This window comes from Bison bison, unplaced genomic scaffold (genome assembly GCF_000754665.1).
Source record: "Bison bison bison isolate TAMUID 2011002044 unplaced genomic scaffold, Bison_UMD1.0 scf7180017864340, whole genome shotgun sequence".
Lineage (NCBI taxonomy): Eukaryota > Metazoa > Chordata > Mammalia > Artiodactyla > Bovidae > Bison > Bison bison.
The window spans coordinates 5,478,830-5,487,693 of record NW_011494912.1 but is presented as its reverse complement, the minus strand read 5'-3'; the positions used below and the strand labels follow the sequence as shown (position 1 = coordinate 5,487,693).

Here is an 8,864-nt window from a genome sequence, read left to right as displayed (position 1 = left end):
GAACTAAAAAGCCTCTTGATGAAAGTGAAAGTGGAGAGTGAAAAAGTTGGCTTAAAGCTCAACATTCAGAAAACGAAGATCATGGCATCTGGTCCCATCACTTCATGGGAAATAGATGGGGAAACAGTGGAAACAGTGTCAGACTTTATTTTTCTGGGCTCCAAAATCACTGCAGATGGTGACTGCAGCCATGAAATTAAAAGACGCTTACTCCTTGGAAGGAAAGTTATGACCAACCTAGACAACATATTGAAAAACAGAGACATTACTTTGCCAACAAAGGTTCGTCTAGTCAAGGCTATGGTTTTTCCTGTGGTCATGTATGGATGTGAGAGTTGGACTGTGAAGAAGGCTGAGAGCCGAAGAATTGATGCTTTTGAACTGTGGTGTTGGAGAAGACTCTTGAGAGTCCCTTGGACTGCAAGGAGATCCCACCAGTCCATTCTGAAGGAGATCAGCCCTGGGATTTCTTTGGAAGGAATGATGCTAAAGCTGAAACTCCAGTACTTTGGCCACCTCATGCGAAGAGTTGACTCATTGGAAAAGACTGTGATGCTGGGAGGGATTGGGGGCAGGAGAAGGGGACGACAGAGGATGAGATGGCTGGATGGCATCACTGACTCAATGGACGTGAGTCTGGGTGAACTCTGGGAGTTGGTGATGGACAGGGAGGCCTGGCGTGCTGCGATTCATGGGGTCGCAAAGAGTCGGACACGACTGAGTGACTGATCTGATCTGATCTCTGAACCCCTTTCTGGCCCCTGGTCCCAAGGCACAGCAGGACCCTGCTGTTCTACCAGAGATGTGTTTGACACAAAAGAGTTACGTGTGTCTGAGAGTCTTTCTATTCCTAGGGGATTTAGGAAAACTTTAGAACAAGATCTGAGCTGACACAGGAATCTGAGTGAGACGCATCCCACCTAATTGTGGGCCTCCAAGTCGGGGAGCCACACAAGCGGATCCCCTTACAGTTGAGGCCTCCAGGAAGAAGGCCCTGAACGTGGTTTTAAACTGGTGCCCAGACTGAGGGATTGTCAATGTGCCAACATGTGAGGACCCATTTTCTCCCCCTTGAGTCCCACTGAAATACGAAGTGGCCTGGCCCAAGCCTGAGTGGGCAGTTCACCCCAGGGTCCACACGCAATGATCCTGGGACAGTCACAGCCCCTCTCCTGGGCTCAACTGCTCAGGGGGTTGGATGGGTTTTCGAGCTTCTTATAAACAGCAGAACCCTTTCCCAAATGTGACCGTACGCCTCCCATCAATAACACAAGATGTAAAAACGTGGGGTGCTCTGCCACAGAGGGTGCCCTCTACTTCCGACTCCGAGAGGCCCAGGAAGCCGCTGTGCAGGACAGAGGCGTCTGAGGTGCACGGGCTGGAGACCAGTGAGGCTGGGTGACCTTAAGCCCTATTTTCTAAGCTGCCTCTCTTTCGGGTGCTTTCCCAGAAGCACGGGCCTGCAACTCCACACCCCACCAGCTGACATGGTAAGCATGACCAGTAACTAGAGCATGACCTTGAAAGACCTGTTATGGGCAGCTGGCCACCCGGGCACTGTCAGAAAGCATTCCTGTGGACCTGGGAAAGTCGAATCCTGTGCAAAGACATATCAAAGAAATGTTCTACTTTGCTAGACGTGTTGTTTTTAACACAATGGAGTATTATTTTTCTGTCTCTCAAAGTCATAAAAATAACTTAATTTCAATACACAGTCCCACAAACACTGAGAAGTCACATTGCTGGGAGGGATAAACTCCTTCTAGAAAACAGTCTGGTAATATGTATCAAGAGGTTTAAAAATGTTCACTCAGGGGACTTCCCTGGCAATCCAGCGGTTAAGACTCCATGCTTCCACTGCAGAGGGCGCAAGTTCAATCCCTGGTCAGGAAACTAAGACCCTGCATGCCCCATGGTGAGGCCATCACTTGCTTTGACCCAATCATTAAGAAATCTATCTAAGGAGATTAGAGGAAAACGTCAACATAAAGCTATTCCCCACAGCACTACTTTAACTTGGTAAAGAGAAGCAGAGAGAAAACTCAGTAGAAATGTACCCAAATGCTAACAACAGCTGCCTTTGAGTGGAGAAACTGCAGGAGACCTTTTGTTTAACTTCTGAACTTTTCCCATTTTTTAAAGTGGGAAAGTTTTACTTCTGTTATCAGAAACAAACCTCAACAATGCCCACAACTTTCAAAAGATCGTAAATAGGAACCAAACCCCCACCTCTGTTAACCTACCATCCTGACTTTAGACAGCCACTCCCGTCCCAGTGGGGTTTCATTAACAGGCCTGTCAAAGCACCACGGTGCCTCCTTGCCAAGAGACACACGCCCCACCCGAGTTCCCAGAAAGTGCAAAAAACACACCACCCAAGGACCTGGATTATTACAACAGGAGCGCTGCAAGGTAGGGCTTTGGTTTAGACAAGGGATGGCTCCATCAAGCGCCACTCAGACCTTACTAGGCTTCTGAAGGATGGAAGGACTAACACTTGAGTTGTCCCTTGCACGCTGGGGCTGCAAGATGGGAAATGACAACTCCTCTCCTGGCTGGTGCCTGTCTGGGGCCTCCAAAGGCAGGTCTGAGCAGAAAGCCACACAGTATCCAGGGGGTGGGCCCCGGTGACCGACAGTTGCTCCATGGACAACCTCCTTCACCAGCACCAAGAACCCGCTGCCCCTTCTTTGGCCAGGAGCAAACTGACCACCCACAGGTCATCAGAGGGCTGAGCCCTGGTTCCCAGGCCTACCCTGAGGCCAGAATGTGGGAGCCGAGGAAGCAATGGCAGGCACAGTGGCCAGCAACAAGAGCTTACTATGTATTACCAGGCCAGTGCTGGCTAAGTATCTTCTGAGTGTTCTCACTTAATCTTTACAATACAGGGCAGGGTATTATCTCTGTTTTATAAAAGAGAAAACTGAGGCAAAAGATAAGCAAGTTGCCTGAGAAGTCACAGGTATGTGCTGTGCTGTGTTCAGGAGCTCAGTCGCGTCCGACTCTCTGTGACCCCACGGACTGTAGCCCACAAGGCTCCTCCATCCATGGGGATTCTCCAGGCAAGAATACCGGACTGGGTTGCCATGCCCTCCTCCAGGGGATCTTCCCAACCCAGTGATCGATCCCAGGTCTCCCGCACTGCAGGTGGATTCTTTACCATCTGAGCCAAAAGGGAAGCCCAAGATACTGGAGTGGGCAGCTGATCCCTTCGCCAGGGGAACTTCCCAACTCAGGAATTGAACCGGGGTCTCCTGCAATGCAGGAGGATTCTTTACCAGCTGAGCTATGGGGGAAACCCAGTCACAGGTTTCCCAAATCAGTTTGCAGAGGGAGAAGTTGATGTGGGTACATCAGCCTGCCAGATGTGTCTGCTCAGCCTACTACAGTTTGTAAATCTTACAGATTGAGCTAATGTTTTAAAATTAGGATAAATCAGTCAATCAATCCAGATTTCCAGCTTCTCTTGAAAACCAGAAAACCTGGCAACGTTTGCAGACCTGACCCAGATTCATTATCTAGCTAGCGACAACGAGCTGCGCCACTGTGGTGGCTGGTTCTGCTCTCGAGGTTACCACAGTTACCATGACTCCCCAGCGCGAGGCCAGCAAACCTTTTCTGTAAAGGGCCAGAAGGTACCTATTGTAGGCTCGGCAGAACATAGGATGTCTGCTGCAACTACTCAACTCTGCAGTGTGAAAACAGTAATGGGCCACGTGTAAACTAACTCGTGTGGCTGTGTCCCAATAAAACTTTATTTACAAAAACAGGCTGTGGGCTGACTTGGCCCATGAGCTACGGTTTGCCAGCCAAGCTGTGCTCTCACCGTCCGGATAGTTGAGAAGTACTTCTTGGAACCCGTTTCTCTTTTAAACGCTGCGAGAGTGCTTATGGCTCTGGCGAGCCTCCCCTGTGGCATGCCTGCGCTCTGCAGACACGTTGGGCTTCGCCCAACACCTGAGGGTAAAACACAGCACCCGAGAGCACGACAGGCGGTGTGCGGCCCGGGTCCCCTGGGAAAGCCCAACTGCTCCCCAGAGCCACGCCTTTCCTGCGTCGGGCAATCAGGCCCTGTCTGCCTCTCCTCTCTGCACTCCCCGTGACTCTCTTATCTGTTCCCACGGCTTCAATAATCCCACGCACGTTGATCGTCCAGATCTTTCTTCAGATACCCTGCCCACATCCCTGGTCCAGCCATCAGCAACCCCAGGGACAGCCCAGGACTGATCAGGCTGTTTCATGCCCACCCCTCTCCCACCCACAGTGCCCACTCTACCTGTCCATTCACTCATCTCTTAATTCCCTGTGAAATCTTTCCTATACCCACTCCTGCCCTGCAGTGAAAAGTGGCCACATCTAACCACCAATGTCCATGTGACACCTGAGTGCGATTATCTACTTGTCCCCTCCAGTGGGGCATGGGCTCCTTACAGGCAAGGATTACGGTTAGGAAAAGATTTTTCAAAGGAGACACAGAATGCTGACTATAAATGAAAAGATACATTTCACAGTGTTAAAATCAAGAATGGTTGTTCAACAAAACGTGCCTTAAAGAAAACAGAAAGTTACAAGCTGGAAAAAGATATGTGCAATAAACACAAAGGATTAAAATCAAGCATACATAAAAAAACTCTTACAAATCAATTTTTTTTTTAATGCCAAGAACCCCACAGAAAAATTGGCAGAAGATATAATTTACAGAAACACACATGCCAATAAACTCATGTAGAGATGCTTGACATTAGGGTTTGGTGACATAGAAACCATGATCCCAAAGATCCCATTTTATATCCATTCCATTGGCAAAAAAAAAAAAAACAGCCTATATCAAGTGTTGGCAAGAGTGTGGAGCAAGTGTGGAAGTGTACGAGGGCAAACTCGTACAACCACTTCAGAAAAGAGTCTGGCAACAGCTATGGAAGTTGAATATTTATTTACCTTACGATCCAGGGAAACACCAGCCCTCAGTTCACACCCAAGAAAACCTCTTGAGTAGGTGCAACAGGGAGCATGTATAGAAGTGTTCAGAACAGCTCTCTCTCAGTAGCAAAAACCTGGAAACGACCAGGCGCCCATCAATTGAAGATCAGATGCAGAAACTGGTTTGTTCACACCATGGACTATTATTCAATATTCAAGACAAATGAACCAAGTGATAGCAATACTACGGACAAATTGTAGCAATATTTTTTTAGGTTCCTTAGGAATACCCAGGTACCATAAAACTAGATAAAAATGAAAGCAAAGGGATAATGGATATCTCAGGATGGGAACAGGAAGAAAGATCAAAAACTGGATATGTATTCTGTCTCAAGATCCTGGCTTTTGTTGTGGATGGATGAAACGCAGGAACTTACAACACTCATTAAAAAAAACTTAGGAAATAAATAAAAGTAGGCCATGTGTGAACAGGTGATCAGTGTGGAGCAACCCAGTTCTCTGTTTATCTGAGGTGAATATTAAAACAAACCCACAGAGGTAACTCTTTAATTCATCTCCGGGTGCTGAGCACAAACCCTGGCACACAACTTCCTGGGTACATGTGGAATGAATGAGGGACGCTTTGTCCGTAGCCCCATTCCTGCTGTCTCTTAGGTACCTCCAACATGTCTGAAGTCAAACTCACCTTCCTTGCTTCTCTCTCTTTCCTCCTGGATTCCTTGGCTCCGGGCTGCCCCTCCTCCAGCTTCTCCCCACAGCCCAGCAGCTGCCCTGGCTTGCTCTCGCCTCCTCAGCCCCCACTGTAAGCACCCGGCTGGGACCTGTCAGCCTCTCACCTTGATGAGCACACTCTCCCACCTGGCTTCTTCCACCGTCTCTCCTTCTCACCCACCTCAGAGACAGGGATGAGGCGGAGCTTCCTGGAGTACAGTCCTGCCCCTCTCTCTTCCACACCTCCCTTCGAGGTCTAGAAACAATGTTCACATTCCGTGGCTCACGGTGAAAGTCCACCAGCCTGGTCCCTCCCTAACACTACCTGCTGGCACACTCCCTTCAGTACCCCTCTCTGGTCTACTCTTCCCCCTCCCCAGCTCCTTCCACAGAGTTTAAGTGATGACCCGATACCCCATATATATCCGGTTTCCCCAACTCTGTGCTTCAACTTTACCTGGAACCCCACCCACTTGGCCAACCAGTTAAACACCTCCAGGATGCCGTGATGTGCCCTCTTGCAAGAAAATCCCCTCTCATCAACTTTTACAGCATTGCATCTGTCCTCTACAGTTCTCTCCGGCCATTCTATCTCTTTGACAAGCCCAGGAACAGCCAGAGCACAAGCTTCCCTGTCTACCTCCCTGTACTAGAAGCTGGCGTGATGTAAGGAAACAGTCACGAGGAGAACGATCCAATCCAACCCATTCCATGCTTTCTAGCCAGGGTGCTCATTTAGCAAGGCCCTTCCTGGAATTCTCCACTAAAATCCCCCATGTCTTGACATGACACGCAAAAGCCCCCACACTCAGCCCTGTACCCATCCCGTTGCCCCAGCCACACTGGAGTCACACTTACAGTGACCCAGACACGCCGGGTCTCTTCACAACTTTGCATTTACTGACTCCTCTGCCTGGCTTTGTCCCATACTTCCTGGGTCCTACTCCTTCTTCACAATTCACTTTGGCTCTCACATTCTCGAAGCCTTCTGGACCTTCCCTTCTGGGCAAGGGTGGGGGTGGGGTGGGCTCTGCCTGTGATTACCCACTCCTCCATATGTATCACACCGACAACGCTTTGTTGCTATCTATGGTTTCTTTACCTTTCCCACTGAATGATGAGCTCCTGGAAGACAGAGTTTTTATGGCTGGTCACTGCACGCTCAGCACCAAGCAGGGGGCCTGACCAAAAGGAAGCACCCAGTAAAGGTTCAAGTGACCAAGGAAATTAAAATTTTCGATGCAGAAATCCTGACTCGTGTCCTTCATCTCATAACGCATGTGTGAAAACAGAAAGTAGCTTCTAAGACTGGTTAAACAGGAGAAGCTGTTGGCAAGAAGCCACCTGAATTTATCTGAGACAGGAGGCAATCAACAATCCACTCCCAGGGCTCACTTTCATCCTGGGGACCTCAAATTTCCCCCTTCCCAGTCTGCACTTTCTCTACTGAAAACCAGATTGGAAAGGCAGCGACGTGAAGTCCCTGTGGCTCTCACCTTTTCTCTGTGGAGAGCTGGCACAAACCGTGCCTTATTGATGAAGATACCAGATCTTTAGGAGGAATGACTTGTGTGGATTCCCATCTTGATAGAAAACGCAAACAACAAAAACCGGGCAAATGTGAAAGGCTTGCTGACTCAGCGACACAAATTCCAAGGCACCTTTGCCAACAAGGAAGAAGACGATCGGGTTTTAAATTGGGAAACAGCAGTTAGTGAAAACGAATGCACAGATGTTGGGTCTGTGTGCTGTGGCTGGGGACTGGAAACCACCAGATTTATTTTCCAACAGCCTGGGCACAGCAGAAGGTACAGTAGTCTCCCTCTGCCCACTCAATAATCAAGGGGCTAGTTAGGGGAAGGAAAAAAAAAAAAAAAAGCCCTTCCACAGAAAGGCCTGAAAGGATTTTGTAAGCCAGTTTGCTCTGTGAGCATCCAAGAAATCAACAAACCACAGAACATAAAAGTTTGCCAAGGTCACGCAGTGAATGAACAAGAAGCCTAGCTATAGTTACCCAGATGGTTTAAGTAAAGCCTGATTACCAGAAAGACCACCTTCTAGAACTCTAGACGAGCTACGATGGCACGCAGAAATATTTTGAGTTTCTTAAGCGGCCAAGCGTCTATCACACAGTATTTCCACTGCTACTGGCACTTAGGGAAGAGGAACCAGTGTGGAGGACAGTAGCTGACTTGAGAAAGGGTAGTTTCGGGGGCAAAGGGGGAGGGAAGTCTTCTAAGTCCTCTTCACAGCGTAAGCTACTGGCACCCCGCAAAAGTGAGCCAGGGTCCCAGAAAAGAGGCACTTCCTGGAAGGCGGACCTTACTTGAGAAGAAGAAAGCGGAGTTAGTTAAGCGAACTCCTCAGAAGTACAGCCCCCGGCTCCAGGGACCCGTCTACCGGGAGGCAGATCCCAGCAGGACCCACACCCTCACTAGGGCAGCCCGGTGTCCCCGCCGCCGCCTCCTCCGGATCCTTTACGAAAGGGTACTCTCCTCTCGACGGGCCAAACTCTCAGGGTCTGCGCCCCTCCCCTTGCCAGCACTTCAGCGTTCCCGCTCCCCACCCCGTCCGGTCTCTCAATGCCCTCAACTCCCGCCCCCGGGGACCTCCACCCGGAGCCCGGTCCCCGCAATCCCCCTGGGACCTCACCCCGGAGCGCCTCTCCAGCCCGGCCCAACCCTCCCTCACGCCCACGCCCGCCCCCTTCCGGTCCCAGCTCGGCTAGGTCTCCCCCGCGTCCCCGGGACCCCAGCCCTAGGAGAGGAGCAGGTGGCCCGGGCCGCCCCTCTCACCGAGACTGAAGAGAGCGAGGCAGGCGAGCGGAGGACACCGCCGCGCTCAGACTGCAGCTCCGCTTCGGCCTGGGCACTGCTCCGGCTGTAGCTCCTACTCTAACGAGGAGGCAGCCTGAGTGAAACTCGGCGTCGCAGCTTCCTCGGGTTCCAGTGCGCATGCCCAAGACGCTGGGCCTTCTGGGAAACGTAGTTCCGGCGGGGCAGCAGGGGGGCGGGGCCGAGCCCGACGTGCACCTGTTCGGTTCAGTTCAGTTCAGTCGCTCAGTCGTGTCCGACTCTTGGCGATCCCATGGACTGCAGCACGCCAGGCTTCCCTGTCCATCACCAACTCCCGGAGTTTACTCAAACTCATGTCCACTGAGCCAGTGATGCCATCCAACCATCTCATCCTCTGTCCCCTGCTCCCGCCTTCAA

At 50.6% G+C, this 8,864-nt stretch overlaps 1 protein-coding gene across 1 annotated transcript in view; it reads right to left on the bottom strand.

Annotated features, from left to right (window-relative positions):
• DTX2 (deltex 2, E3 ubiquitin ligase) overlaps positions 1-8,609 on the bottom strand; it is a 36,712-nt gene extending 28,103 nt beyond the window's left edge. The window contains exon 1 of the mRNA XM_010854357.1: positions 8,448-8,609. The gene's annotated coding sequence lies outside the window, so the exon portion shown is untranslated. The remainder of the gene's footprint in view (positions 1-8,447) is intronic.
• Positions 8,610-8,864: the final 255 nt, after the last annotated feature.